This window comes from Lynx rufus, unplaced genomic scaffold, assembly GCF_022079265.1.
Source record: "Lynx rufus isolate CCGP_SWC_20201006 ecotype Redwood Valley unplaced genomic scaffold, mLynRuf1.p SCAF_1, whole genome shotgun sequence".
Taxonomy (NCBI): domain Eukaryota; kingdom Metazoa; phylum Chordata; class Mammalia; order Carnivora; family Felidae; genus Lynx; species Lynx rufus.
Genome location: NW_025814823.1, coordinates 13,875,662 through 13,892,199, shown reverse-complemented (window position 1 = coordinate 13,892,199; position 16,538 = coordinate 13,875,662). Strand labels below are relative to the sequence as shown.

At 35.1% G+C, this 16,538-nt stretch overlaps 1 protein-coding gene across 6 annotated transcripts in view; it reads right to left on the bottom strand.

Annotated features, from left to right (window-relative positions):
- Positions 1-16,538, bottom strand: part of NBEA (neurobeachin) — a 691,423-nt gene that overhangs the window by 620,915 nt on the left and 53,970 nt on the right. Inside the window, exon 1 of one of the 6 annotated variants that reach the window (XM_047078817.1) lies at positions 12,640-12,691. The exons of the other annotated variants lie outside the window; for them this stretch is intronic. The gene's annotated coding sequence lies outside the window, so the exon portion shown is untranslated. Of the gene's footprint in view, positions 1-12,639; positions 12,692-16,538 lie in introns of those variants that run through there. 6 annotated transcript variants of the gene reach the window in all.

The window sequence follows — 16,538 nt, the reverse complement described above, 5'->3', positions numbered from 1 at the left end:
AAGGAGTTGACAACTTAGGTTCACATAAAAGTCTGGACATGGATGTTTATAGTACCTTCATTAATAATTGCCAAAACCAGGAAGCAACCAAGATGTCCTTCAGTTGGTGAACAGATAAACTGGTACAACCAGACAAGGGAATATTATTCAGCATTAAAAAGAAATGAGCTGGGGCGCCTGGGTGGTGCAGTCGGTTAAGCGTCCGACTTCAGCCAGGTCACGATCTCGCGGTCCGGGAGTTCCAGCCCCGCGTCAGGCTCTGGGCTGATGGCTCAGAGCCTGGAGCCTGTTTCCGATTCTGTGTCTCCCTCTCTCTCTGCCCCTCCCCCGTTCATGCTCTGTCTCTCTCTGTCCCGAAAATAAATAAACGTTGAAAAAAAAAAATTAAAAAAAAAAAAAAAGAAATGAGCTATCATGCTATGATAAGACATAGAGGAACCTAAATTGCATTAGATAAACCAATCTGAAAAGACCACATATTGTATGATTCTAACCATATGACATTCTGGAAAAGGCAAAACTATGAAGATAATAAAAAGATCAGTGATTGCCAGGAGTTGGTGAAAGGACAGATAAATGGGTGGAGCACAGAGGATTTTTAAGGCAGTGAAAATACTTTGTATGATATAGAATAATGGATACATATCATTATACATTTGTCAAATCCACAGAATGTATATCACCAAGAGTGAGCCACAATGTAAACCATTAGACTGAAATGATTATATGTATCCAGATAGGTTCATCAATTGTAACAAATGTATATACTCTGATAGAAGGTGGTAAGTGGGGAGACTGTGCATGTGTAGGAGCAAGGGATATATGGGAAATCTCTGTACCTTTCCCTCAATTTTGCTGTGAATCTAAAACTGCTCTAAAAGCTAAAGGCTTAATTTAAAAAGTATTATTTTAAAGAAAAAATAATAGGTATAATTCATAAATCAACAGTAAATGTAAAATGGAATAATAATATTTAATCAATCCAAAACCAGACATGAAACAGGAAAAAGAGAAACAAAAAAAGGGGTGTGATAAATATAAAATAGCAAAAACAGCAGACTGAAATGCTGCCATATTAATAATTACATTAAACGTAAATAACATACAACCATTACTTAAAACACAGAGATTATAAGAATGTATAAAATAAGCAAAATCCAATTAAATTCTATATACAAAAAACATTGTAGAGGCCAGCAAACTTTATTGTAAAGAGCCATACAATAAAGATTTTAGACATCCAGGACCTTATGGTCTCTATCATTACTACTCAACTCTGCATTTGTAATTTGAAAGCAGTCACATATAATACATAAATGACATGGTGTGGCTGTGTTCCAATAAAACTGTATTTATGCAATGAAATGACTAGCAGGTAACTGACCTCAGAACTAAAATTTAAGACATATGTTAAAAGGAAAATGACAAAAAAAGATACACCGTGCAAACACAATTAAAAAGAAAATGGTGTAACAACATTAGTATCACATAAAACGGACTTTGTAAAAGAAAAATTGGAACTTTCCATCAGGAGAATGGAGTTGATTCATCAAAATGGCATAGCAGCCCAAATAAGAATGAACCTAATAAAAGAGCAAAAGAAAAACAACAAGTCTGCAATTTTAGTTGTAAATTTTGATACTCCTCTCTCAGGCACTGGGAGAATAAATGAACAACAACAACAACAACAAAAAAACGTAAAAATATAGAAGTCTTAAATAACATTATCAACCAGCTTGACCTAGCTGTTAGGGAGGCATATAAAACAGTCCACCCAACACTCCACCATGCCGTAATGCATACTATTTTCAAGTGCTTTATCAAATATTCACCAAGATGAGATTATCCTGGGCTGTAAAAGAAATCCCAATAAAGCTTAAAATTCTTATCACAATAAAGTTAAAATAAAAATCAGTAAAATTATGGGGCACCTGGGTGGCTCAGTTAGTTAAACGTCCAACTCTAGATTTTGGCTCAGGTCATGATCTCATGGTTCATGAGTTTGAGTCCCGTATTGGGCTCCCTGCAGAGCTCACTTTGGATCCTCTGTCCATCTCTTTCTTTGCCCCTGCTCCCCTCAAAAAATCAGTAAAAATATACATCAGAAAAAAAATATGAAAGTCTCTGGCAAACTTATACTTAATAACCTGTTTACCAAAGCAGGTGTGATCAGGGAAATTAGGAAAATAATTTAACTAAATAAAGTGAAAACACATGTCAAAATTTATGGCATGTAGCTAAAACAGTGCTCCAGGGAAATTTATGCTATTAAATACCTATATTACTAAAGAAGAAAGATTTCAAATCAGTTACCTCTAGATTCCATATTTAGAAACTAGAAAGAGTAAATCATACATAAAGTAAGACAAATTTAAAAATGTAACTAAAACAAAAGAAAAATCAAAGATACAAAAAACAGTCAAAACAATAGAGAAGAATGATGAAACCAAATGCTGGTTCTTCAACTAGCCAGATAAATCAAAAATGGGGGTGGCAGAGAGCCTTGGGAAAGAAAGTCTAGAGTGGAATACAAATTAGCATCAACACAAATAAGACTCATCACTATAAATCTCACATTCACTAAAAGGGTAATAAGTGATTCTTCTAAATAATTTTATGTCTATCAATTTGACAACTTAAATGAAAAACACAAATTATTTGAATGATATAAATTACCAAAGGTTACTTTAAGAAAAAATCTAAATAGTCCTATGTGTGTAAGAGAAATTGAATTTGTAGTTACAAATCTTCTCAGAAACAACACCTGAGATCCAGATGATTTCACAGATGAATTCTTACTTAAAAATGAATTACTATGAACTCTACATAATCCTTCCCAGAAATTTTAAAAGAGGGAACATTTCCAACATTATTCTATGAGCCAACAATACCACGATAATAAAACCATAAAAACTATCAGAAAAAGAAAACTATACCCAAATAATCCTCATGAACATAGACACAAAAAAACTTTAACAAAATATATAGCAAATCTAAATAAGCAACATGTTAACAACAGAAGAATCATACATCATCAATAAGAACATTTTAGGGGCGCCTGGGTGGCTCAGTTGGTTAAGTGTCTGACTTTGGCTCAGGTCATGATCTCATGGTCCATGAGTTCAGGCCCTGTGTCAGGCTCTGGGCTGACAGCTCAGAGACTGGAGCTTGATTCAGATTCTGTCTCCCTCTCTCTCTGCCCTCCCCCTCCCACGCTCTGTTTCTCTCTTTCTCTCTCTCTCAAAAAATGAGTAGATTTAAAAAAAAAACAAAATTAAGTACATTTTATCCCAGGGATGCAGGAAGCTTACCAATCAAAAAATCTAACAATGTAATTCACCGTTATCAACAGACTGAAAAGACAAAAGCCATCTGATCATCCCAAAAGGTATAGAAAAATCACTTGACAAAATTCAAAACTAGTCATTATTAAAAAAACTTTCACCAAACTTGGAATATAAAGAAATATCCTCCAACTGATATAAGCTATCTGTGAAAAACCTACAGCTAACATCATACCTAATGCTGAATGACTGCATGCTTTTCAGGAATAAGGCAAGGCTATCCTCATCTGCAACCAGTTCTATTCCGTATTATCCTAGGTGCCCAAGCCAATGCAAAATGCCAAGACATATAGATTATAAAGGAAAAGATAAAACTCTCTTTATTCACAAACATCATAATCATTTACATAGAAAATCATAAGAAATCTACTCAAAGCTTCTCAAATTAGGGGCACCTGGTAGCTCAATTGGTTAAGCCTCCAATTTGATTTCAGCTCAGGTCACGATCTCACTATTCATGGGATCAAGCCCTACATGGGGCTGTATGCTGACAGTGGGAAGCCTGCTTGGGATTCTCCCTCTCTCTCTGCCCCTTCCCCATTTGTGCTGGCTGTCTCTCTCAAAATAAATAAGTAAACATTTTTAAAAAGTGGAAAAAAAGTCTCTTAAAAATAAAAAAGCTTCTCAAGTTAATAAAGAATTTTACTAGTCTCAGGATTTAAGATCTATACAGAAAAATCATTTATATTTCTCTTTATATTAGCAAGAACAATTAGAATATATTAAAACCAAAAATAGTAAGATAGCATAAAACATGAACTACGCAAAAGTTCACCTAAACATGTGTAAGGTCTGTACCCTTAAAACCATAAAACATTGCTATGACTTTTGGGTTTGCTTTTGTTTTTTTTTTTAAATAGAGAAAAAAAAAAAAAGACCTAAAATCTAAACAGTTGTAGGAATGTACCATATTCAAGGACTGGAAGATGTCAATTCCACCCATATTTTTACACAATCTAAGCCACAATCATGCTGCCTTTTTGTTAGGAATCCACAGATTCTAAAATGTACACGGAAATTAAAGAAGCATGTAATAGCCAAAACAAATCCAAAACAGAAGAATAAACTTGAGAGGCCCTAAACTACCAGACTTTATAACTTACTACAAAGCCACATAAATCAAGACAATGTGGTATTGCCATTAGAATAAACATACACATCAACAGAACAGAACAGAAAGTCCAATCACAGACCCACACAAATCAAAATAAAATCAGTACATCATCAACTGATTAGAGACAAATGTGTCAACATAAATAATGGGGAAAGACAGTATTTACAAAGAGTGAAATACAACTGGACATCCATATGCCAATAACTGAACCTTGCCTCTTTACACCATTTGCAAATGAAAGAGTTAAACCTATAAAACATCTAGGAAAGAATATTTTGAGTTTGGATTTGGCAAATATTTCTTACACAGGCCACAAAAGGACATTACCAAAACTGATGATCTGGACTTCCGCAAATTAATATACTGTTAAGAAAATGAAAAGATAAACCACAGCCCAAGAAGAAATATTTGCAAATCACATCTGATTAAGGACTATTCAGAATATATAATAATATATAAAGAGCTCTCACATTTTAATAATAAAAAAGATAACCCACTTTTTTAAAACAGACAAAAGATCTAAACTGATGTTTCCAAAAAAAATATGAAAATTCCATATAAGCCCATGAAAAGATGCTTAACATCATTTGACATTAAGAGAATGCAAAATCAAACACCCACTAGATTCAAATAAAAAAGACTGATAATACAAAACCTTGAAAAGGATATGTATCAAACAACTGGAACTCTCACTTGTCTCTTATGTGAATACAAATGATACAGCCACTTTGGAAAACAATTTGGTACGTTTTTCATAATGTTAAACATACATTTACCTATACATCCTGACATTTCTACTCTTAGATATTTACCCAAGGAAAATGAAAACCTAGGTTCACCTATTTTTACTAATACCCTACAAATGGAAACAAGCTTCTTGGAAACAACTGGCAACAACTCCCCTGCTTAATTCTAGTTTCATCACTTCCGTAATAAAAACTCCCTGTGCAGCTACAGTGCACGAAGCAGTAGACCACATCTCCACTTCTTTTGCCCTGTATCTGTCCACTGCAGCCAGATAATCTTTTTACAACGTAAATGTCACTCCTTTAGCTTAAAGCCTTTCGATAGCTTCCCACTGCTCTTGTAACAGAATCCAAGGTATTTCTAAAAGTCTGTAAAACCTGAATAAACCTTCACATCTGCCTTACAAGTTTCAGCTCACATTGCTCTCTCCCTTGCTCATTACAGACTTCCATCACTCAGATTCGAGCAGTTCTTAAACAGGCCTTGTTTCCACCCCAACTGCTGGGCCTTTTGCTCACTGTTCCCTCTGGCTGCAGTGCTCTTTCATTGGCTACCCTAACTAAAGTATGTCTCCATGACTCTGTATCAAAAAACATGATTTCCAATTCACAACTCTAATTACAGTCTATATTTGATTTATGTGTATACTATCTGTCTCCCATAAAAGAAATATAAATTTCTGCAAGACAGAGTCCTACTGCTGCTCTCTCCATTATATCTCCTAGTGCCTTCCTCAGTGCCTGGTACACAGTTTGTAACTTTCATGCAAGAGGGCCAAGTTCAAGTAGCTAATGAAACAATTACCTAAAAAGTACATTTCCCAATCAGATACATTAATACTTAGATTTTAATGCAAAGTAATAAATTTTATTTTTTCAACATAAAACTTAAAAATCCCTTCAAAATAATCTTCATTATATATTTTACTTTTATGCACACATACATACAAACACAAATATACACATGTGGCCCTAACTATTTATAAGAAAACTGTATAGAAAATCACTTCAAAGTCTAATGCACAGAAGTTATATGAAAGCATAATGCATTTCATTTCTAAACTCTAAATTCTAATTATAAATAATACTTGAAATCTGAGTTTTAAGAGTTGTTTACTTTGATAAAAAATAATTACTTTAGTTATTTGCTTCAATTTAAATGTAACTGTGCAATGAATGATGACTTTTACATGGATGAATACAAGATAACCAAAGATTATATAAAAAGAAAAGCACCTATGGGACAGACACCTGGGTGGCTCAGTCGGTTGAGTGTCTGACTCTTGATTGTGATTTGGGTCATGATCTCAAGGTTGATGGGATCCAGTCCCAAGTTGGGCTCTGTGCTGACAGCACAGAGCTGAACCTGCTTGGGATCATCTCTCACCCTCTCTCTCTGCCCCTCCCCCTCTCATGCTCACTCACTCACTCCCTCTCAAAATAAATAAACTTAAAAAAAAAGAAAAACATCTACATTCCATTCTCTTATCTCAATATCAAAATCTAGTCATAAGTATACCTGCACAATGTGGAAAGACACAATTTACACACATAAATCTGTTATACCTAGTCAAATAAGAATTATGTAAGTTCTCTAAAATAGCACAGAGGATTTTTACTAGTCTTATACATGAAAAAGTTTTAAAATGCAGAATTTAAATTCTAAAACAGTTTACAATCAGAACTATCCTTGATCTTCATAATGTTCTTAAGGCTTATTTTTTCATGATTTTTGTTTTTTCAGGCCGCATGACTTGAATTAAATAGCATTCATTATATACCATTCGATGACATTAGTTGTGTAGAGAAACAGAATTCTTTAACTCACATAAAATTTTAAAAAATACTAATATTGAAAAAGGGTGAAAAGTAGTTCTATGCACTCCTGGCTTTTGGTATTTGTTTTTGAAGTATCTTGGGATCAAATACAGAAACCAACATGTCTCACGAACAGCTGGAATCATTTACAAAAACAAACATCTACATTTTTAGAGTAAATTTTGCACGTATATGAACTAATAATGCATTAGTTTGTGAAAGGAAAATAAAAACATCTAAATAAAAAGGAAGTTCTACTACTACTCCTTTTTATTTTATGTTTCATTATCACTTTATTCTGTTTCACATGATTAAATTCTCTTGGAAGTCTAAAAAAAAATTTCACTACGTGCATGTGCTACTGGGTTCATTTTACAAAAATAAAGGTTCTTAATGTGGATCAATCCAAATTGTGGGTTACTGGTAGTCAACTTCTACCTAAAATACCTTCAATGTAACGGTCTTTTTAAACTGTTCAAGGTTTCACAGGCCTCACCAATCCCGATCCTTTCTTTACAATGTTTTCCCATGGAAATAATATAGAATGTATATTGTCAATGAAAAATTAAAATGAAAAGTGCAAGAACAAAAAAAATTTTTAACCAAAGATATATATTTTATATATCTATATATTTTAACTAAAGATATATATGTTTATATATACATGTATATATAAATGTATGTTTATATATATAAACAGCAAAACCTTGATTTGTGAGCATAATTAGTTCCGGAAACCCGCTTGTAATCCAAAGCACTTGTATATCAAAGCAAATTTCAAGAACCATTGGCTCAGTTGTTATCATGTGACATCTGGCATCATGTATGACTCATATTGCAAGACACTGCTCGTTTATCAAGTTAAAATGTATTAAAGGGGCAGCTGGGTGGCTTAGTCGGTTAAGCATCTGACTTCAGCTCAGGTCATGATCTCGCAGTTCGTGGGTTCAAACCCAACATCCGGCTCTGTGCTGACAGCTCGGAGCCTGGAGCCTGCTTCAGATTCTGTGTCTCCCTCTCTCTCTGCCCCTCTCCCCTCTCTCACTCTCTTTCTCTCTCCAAAATAAACATTAAAAAAATTTTTTTAATGTATTAGAAATATTTGCTCATCTTGTGGAACACTGACAGAACAAGCTACTCACAATCCAAGCTTTTATTGCATATGCACATGTGTGCATGTTATATCTATATATATCTCTCTCACATATGTGAGATATATATATGAGAGATATATATATCTCACATATGTGAGAGAAATATATATATGAGAGAGAGATATAGCTCTCATATATAGATGAAATATATATATATGAAATATGGAACATATATATATATATATGAAATATGGAACACACTCCTCAAAATTTCAACTTCTTGGAAAAGAACTGTCATCCATTCTGTAATAAATAGTAAATTAAAAGAGGAGAGAAAAAAACTATCTCCCTACAATAAAACCCTTTCCCTAAAGAGCAAATCTAGTTTTCCCCTTTCATACAAGCTTGATACTTTCATGTTACCTTGGACTCTTCTGCTCTTTTCTCCTTTCCCACTGTCAAGCCCTAATGTTTCTTCCCTACTCGTGTACCTCAGATTCGACCCTTCGTTTTGCTAGCCTCTGCATCAAGCAGTTTCAAAATCCCTTCCTTGGAGCCTCACAGTGTCATCCTACTTCAACTCACCACTGAATACCACTGCCAAACTCATCTTCCTAAAATACCACTCAGGTCATAATACTGTTTCTCGATAACCTTTTCACTAAATGAATTGTTACTTATTTATTATCTGAATATCTAAATTATCTGAATCTACCGTATGAAATCCTAAAATAGCTTCTCACAGAAGTACTGATCAGGCCCGAAGGGATGAAATGGAAAGAGGTCCCAGCTTTTATTTATTCATTTATTTTTATTTATTTAAGAGGTCCCTGCTTTATTTATGTATTTTTTTTAATGCTTATTTATTTTTGAGAAAGAGAGTGAGACAGAGCGTGAGCAGGGGAGGGCCAGAGGGAGGGAGACACAGAATGGGGAGCAGGCTCCAGGCTCTGAGCTGTCAGCACAGAGTCTGACACGGGGCTTGAGAACATGACCTGAGCCTAAGTCGGATGCCCAACCAACTGAGCCACCCAGGCGCCCCAAGAGGTCCTTGCTTTTTAATCAAAGCTCTACTAAAACCTCTGGGCAGAAGTACATTAGTTTAGTACGCTAGGTACACCAGCTTATTTTTCCTCTGAGCCCCAGTTACTACATAATTATATATGAAGGGATCTTATATATAAAATCTCTAAGATCTCTAAGATCTTCTCGTTCTGGGATACAAAGTCTCTACTGAGAAGACAACTGTGATGTAAGCTGAGGTATCATGCAGGCAGGACAGAACTTAGAACCTGAAGACCCAAAGTGGGTAAAATAACATTTGAAAGACTACAAGTGAGGCACCGAATAAATTGCCAAGATTACCTGGCCAGCTAAATGCAAATGAGAAGATTCATCAATTCAACTGGTTTGAGAGAAATAAAAAATAGTGACTAGAAAAATAAAGCATTACCCTCTGATTCCCAGAGTTCACAAAGCTGCTTGAGATGAAAAGTTTTATTGGTAGTAACAAATGGGACAAGACTGTGACTTCCCAAAAGACTGTTTACATCCCAATGAGAAGGCATTCCTACTTTAAAAGGCTTTAATTAGGAAGCAACAAAGAAAAATAAATGAAGCACTTAACTAAGAAGTTGGGAAAATGTTCTAGAAATACAAGTCTGAAATAATTATGTGCAAAGAAATTATGTTAAAGCAGAATCTCATGGGTTAGAAAATTTACAAGGGGCACCTGGATGGCTCAGTCAGTTAAGCGTCTGGCTCTGGATTTTGGCTCAGGTCATGATCTCCTGGTTCCTGAGATCAAGCCCTGCATCAGGTTCTGCACTGACAGCATACAGTCTGCTTGGGACTCTCTCTCTCCCTCCCTCTCTGCCCCTCGCCCGCTCACACTCACTCTCTCTCTCTTTCTCTCTCTCTCTCTCTGTCTCCCTCAAAACCAATAAACTTTAAAAAAAAGGAAAGAAAATTTAAAAATTGTAAATTGGTTACAAAATCCATAAAGTGATTCACAGATGAAAAATGAATAATATATACAACCTTCATTCAAAGAGAGAAAAGACTGAAAATTAAAAGCGAGATATAGCAAGTAAGTGTACTTTTCATCTCATAAAACAGATACTCAACATGTAATAATAAATTTACATAGAGAAAAGGAACCGAATCAAAATGTTTCTCAAAGTGAATCTCTAGGTTATAGGTTTATAAATCTTTTCATCTTTACATATTTTCCAATGTTATAAATTTTCTTCAAAGAATTCTTTACTTTTATAATCATAGAAAATATAAGTTTGGGAGGGTATAATAACTCTCAGTATCAGGAGTTATACATAAACACTGGACTACAAATCGCCTAAAGATACGACCTCCATTTGTCCTAGTGACCAATCTATGAACAGCACCTATATAGTGCTGAAATATCTGAAACTATTCTATATTTATTAAACAAGTATTTAATATAGTTATGATGATAGCAGTATATATAAAAGCAGGTTTAAAATAATATGTATCTTTTTAAAGTTTTCAAATGTAATAGCCCTATGACTTTTTTGATAATAGAATTCCTGCCAATTCTTCTACAAACATAACCTATCTTGGGGTGCATAGATGGCTCAGTCGGTTGAGTATCCAATTCTCGATTTTGGCTCAAGTCATGGTCCCAGGGCCCTGGGTCCCCCCATGTCAGGCTCCACATTGAGCATGGAGACTGCTTAAGATTCATTCTCTCTCTCTCTCTCTCTCTCTCTCTCTCTCTCTCTTTCTCTCTCTCTCCCCCTCCCCAAAGCTTCCCCCCCAACCCCCCCCCCCCGCTCATGCTCTCCTTCTCTCTAATAAAAATAAAAATAAATAACCTATCTCTTAGTCACAGAAACAAGAGCCGTTCAGCTTTCCATCTCCAGTTCCATTCCGTAATATCCTAAGCAGTCCCTTCCTTATATAACTTCTTTCCATAACATGGAAATTTATCAAGTTCTCAATCAGAAAATAAAAATGAAAAATAATTAAAGGAAGGTGACAGAGCCCAGGAAGAACTGATGAAAAAGACACTTAACAAGAAGAAAAGAAACAAGTCACTAACATAAGGTTAAATAACCATTATTTATTATTCAATAGTATGTAAAAAAAAATTTACTGACCCACAATTAATCACTACACAAATCTTCGGAGACTGGCTAACTTGGGATCAAATCCCAACTCTGCCACTTACTAAATTCATGACTTGGCAGATAACTTCTCAGTATAACACCACCTATCTCACAGGGACACTGGATGATTAAAGAAGCTACTTTATATTAAGTACCCAAGAGTGACCAGCTTAGACTCAATAAATAATAAATGTTAAATTCCCTCAATTTTCCAGTATAAGATGGGCAGCCAAAAATAAATAAATAAAGAGGAATATTAACTAGTTCAGATGGGAATAATATCCATGACTTTAAATTCATTAGCACTATGTGCTGATCAACAGATCTGAATACGTGGTTAATATTACTAAATATCAGAAAAATATTAATTTAAAAAGCAAAATTACCAAAAAGTCCTAGAAATACAAAAAAAAAATCACAAGGTGTTGGTTTTGCTTTTTAGAAAACAGAAATACACATTAAATACACAGGCATATAAATTAGTAATTTTTCTTTATAACATACATACACATATACAAAAACTTAATCATGAGGGGCGCCTGGGTGGCGCAGTCGGTTAAGCGTCCGACTTCAGCCAGGTCACATCTCGCGGTCTGTGAGTTCGAGCCCCGCGTCGGGCTCTGTGCTGACTACTCAGAGCCTGGAGCCTGTTTCCCATTCTGTGTCTCCCTCTCTCTCTGCCCCTTCCCCGTTCATGCTCTGTCTCTCTCTGTCCCAAAAATAAATAAACGTTGAAAAAAAAAAATTTAAAAAAAAAAAAAATAAAAAAAAATAAAAAAAAAAACTTAATCATGAGGAATTAAACTCAGGTAAAACATCATCTAGCCTAAAATGAATCATTCCTAAAATGAAGATACACACCTAAACTCAACTTCTATAAATATTTCTTCAAAATTCCCAGGAATATTAAGATCAGTCTGTAGTTCATATAGGAATTCCCAATGGGTAATTAACTTGTTTTCCTTAATATACAACTTAAACTATGTACAGAAATCAGTATCAAAATAAGTTTTGATAGAAAGAAATTTAGTATTTTCAAGTCACATTTACATCAACTAATATATATTTACATATAATTCAGTTTAATATTATATCACTATTATACCAATATCAAAGAATTGATTTTACTGTTTGAAAAGTAAGTCACAGCAAATAACAGCAATAATCTATATAGTATTCAGGGTGTGGCAGTCAACCACTTATTGATATTGAAGGGGATCAGGATACACCACCCCAAAATATGCCACTTTGGCATAAGAATTATTTTAAGCTAAAGGCAATTAAGAAGCAAAAGATACAGGAAAAATATTCTGCCCTCCCATAATCTTCCTAAAAGCAGAGCATAAATTTATCTATGTGAAAGGCATAAAAACCCACCTCTGTTGTGCTAGGATGAGAAGAGCAACCCCTATCCCTGGAGATGGAGAGTCCACCCCAAAAATGAGTCTGCAAAAACAAACTTTACCAAAATAACCCTTATCTTCCATTAGCTGTCCTCCCAAGTACTTCCTAGTCACTTGCCCACAATGCATTGTCCCTTGGATCTCAAACCCTCTTTCCTTTGTCAAGAAGGGTAATAATCTCTCTTTGAGTTTCACTTCATTTCTGTGAACCGTGATGTAAAAATACCAATAAACTGTATATTTGTTTCCTCCTGTTAATCTCTTTTGTCTGTTCACTTCACAAGCCCCACGTTGCTGAACCTTATAAAGTAATAAAAACTCTGGAGATGGATCTAAACTCTTTCAATTTATATGAGAAAGTGAAGTTATCTCAGTGTTCCTCTACCATCCTACACTTCCCTATTTACCTTCCTACAGGACTATTTTATAGCTTTTCTTCTCTGCTTAAACTTCTAAGACCCCCTGCCCGATCCTTACTCTAGTGATGGCTATCTTCCCTTTGCACTAACAAGATAAAAGCAGTTAGAAAATAACTTTGTCATCTTTTATCACATTAACTCTGCAGGTATACACATATAATCTCCCTTCTCATTATTTTCTTAATTAATTATGAGAAGAAAAATTCTCATAATTGCTTCTTCTGGATGACATATCCAGACTTCTATACAAAGCCAACTGGAAGTACTGTTGAATGGCAAGTATATACCAGGTACTGACTCCATCGTTGGCCCTTCATCTTGCTCATGCTGGCTCAAGGACTTCTCTTAGGGCTACATGTTCTGGGCTCCTTGGAGATTAATACACGTACGTTAGAAATGGCCTCCAAGGCCAAGATGGGGAACATCCCAGATTCCCATGAATCTGTTAGAGATAACAGTCTTTCCCCTTCCCGACTCACAGGTGGTGCCACAAGATCTAATTAAAAGTTAGCTGTCAATTAGGCTCATGCAAACCCTTTAGCGCATGTGAACCCTTCGATACACTGTAAGGCCCTCTAGGTGTCCCCTCACTCTATAAAATCTGTGGACTAAGGTCCAGACTTTATGGAAAATAACGATGCAGCTGCTGTAAACTGCCATCCACCTGATCCCCCCTAAATAAAACTCTGTGTAAACTGTATGGAGTTGCCTACTGCATTTTTCTGGTTCAAAGCGCTGTCTCAGTTTGGGGGATACTTTGCTGCTCCTCCTCCACCTTCTTAATAGCCAATGCTTCCATCTATGCCTTCTAAGCAGATAATGTCTCTCTTCTACTCATAGTATTCCACTGGCTTCCCAACTCAGTTCCAATAAAATTCAAACTCATACAGCCCTTTACATAATCTGCTCCATCCTTCATCTATCAGATCTAATCTACAAACTTCACCTCTGCTCCAGCCACAATCTTATTTTGACATTCTCCATTCATTCATGCCTATTTGCTTTTCCCTTTGTCTGCCATGGTCTCTCCCCAGTTTCCACTTGATTCTCTCCCTTCAAGTCTCTCTTCAGATGTCACCTTATCAAAGACACCTTCTTTAAACTACTTAACTTAAAACAGCAAACACTCCAGAATTCTCTCTATCCTTATCCACACTTTGCTCCATAGAAAGTTTCACCATCTGACATACTATGTATTTTAGGTGTGTGTTTATTTCCTACTGCTTCTCCCTAGACTGTCACCTCCATGGGAGCAGAGACTTCTGCCTGCTTTGTATATTTGCTATATACCTCTAGCATCTGGTATATACTTGCCATTCAACAAACACTAGTTGAATAAATGAATTTCGTCCTATAGCAAAATTTGGAGCCCAATCCCACTATGCTCCCAAGGAGATTTTAAAAAATACAAAAACAATATTTGAAGACATCAGAGCTTTGCAGCCAGATCCAGAGGGGAAGAAAGCTCAGAGAAATTAAGTCCAGCCCAGGACTCTCTCCCTTCAAGGCAAATGCCCACCACAAAAGCAACAGTGGAAAGGCTGAGAATCTGAACGTAAATTTTAACATACCCACGGAAAACCTATGGTTTAGAGACTTACAAGGGAAGACCTCTTTCAAACACCCCAAGCTTTTTGCTTGCGAGATACTCCCCAGAAATAAGGATGGGGGAGGAAAAGCCCAAACATGCTAAGTGAAAGAAGCCAGTCACAAAAAACTACATATTATATGATTACATTTAGAATAGACAACTCAATAGGGACAAATAGCAAATTAGTAGTTGGCAGAGGATTGGAGGGATGGGGAACTAGGAGGCACAGAGCTTCCTTTTGGGGTGACAGAAATATTCTGGAAGTAGACAGTGGTGATGGCTACATAACATTACAAGTATACTATAAACCACTGAATGGTACCCTTAAAATGGTCAACTTAATGAAATGGTGAATTTTATATCAATTAAGAAGGAAAGAAACAGACACGCCCTTACAGAGACCAAGCATCAACTCAAATCATCTCAATTTTTTATTGAATTCTGACATTCTGAGATTGCTGGGGTCTTAAGCCTAGGTACCAGCATGAACCAAAAGCAATTACCCCTGGAGGCAGCAGAGGTACCAAAGCTTCCAAAGCTTCAAATTAGCTCTATAACTTTTGATGTACTTTATTCAAGCCTCAATCAAAAACAACCAGTCAGATTAAAAGACAAGAAGGGAATTAAAGCCAAGGAAAATAAGACATGTAGGTAATTAGATAATGAAGCAAATACATAGATGAATAGATAATGCAGTTATCAGACACAAAATTTTAACTAATCATAAATAATACGTTCCAGGAATTAAAAACCAAGATTGAGGATTTCAGCAACAGGAAACCATAAGAGTATAAAATGTACTTTCTAGAACTGAAAAGTAAAATAACTGAACTTAAAAATTTAATAATGAGTTTGATAGCAGAGTACATACAGCTGGAAAAAGAATTAGTGAAGCAGAACACATAGCAAAAAAAAAAAAAAGATTCAGGAATATGCACAAAGGGTGAAAGCGGAGGGGAAAAATGATGTAGAATACAATCATATGCATATATATCATATATATCATATGCATAATAAGACCTCCAGAGGGATAGGAGGAAGAAATGAAGCAGGAGCACTATGTGAACATATAATGGTAAAGAAATTTTCAAAGCTATTTAAAGAAAAATTAAACTTCAGATTGTAATCAGGAAATGTTCAACAAAGAAAATCCTACAATTAATTTTTTAGGGAGAAAGGAAATAATCCCAGATGGACGCTTAGAGAAGCAAGAAGAAATAAAAGTTAGGAAGAATAAATATATAGGTAAATCTAAATATTTACTATGTATGTCAATAATGACAATGAGAAGAAGGGTTTAAAAGATATAAAATATTAAGATAAATGAAAACAATAGCACTAAGTCTGGAGAAGGATAACAAGAATGGACTTATTTTACCCTTTAATTAATCAAAGGTGTACATTATAATATCTACCCAGGGTAACAACTAAAAGAATAGCAACAGAATATATATCTAAAAGTTAACAGAGACAGGTACTGAATAATTATGAAAAATATATAAATCCAAAAGAAGTCAAGAAAGGTGAGAAAAACATACTGAACAGACAAAACTAATATGGTATCTTTAAAGCCAAACATACATTACACATAAAGATATTAAACACTCCAATTTAAAAACAAGGATTGTCAAACTGGATATATTTTTTAAGAGGAAAAAAAAACTCAACTATATGCAGCTTACAAGAAATGAAGAAATATGCTTTGCACATGAGGATCGAGTACAGAATAAAACCTGTGGAGGATGTGAAATAGTCCCATCTTTCAGGAGTTTAACATGTGCTAGCAAGGTAATTCATAAACAGAAAAGCCTAAGGCAATTATACACATACACACACACACACACACACACACACACACACACA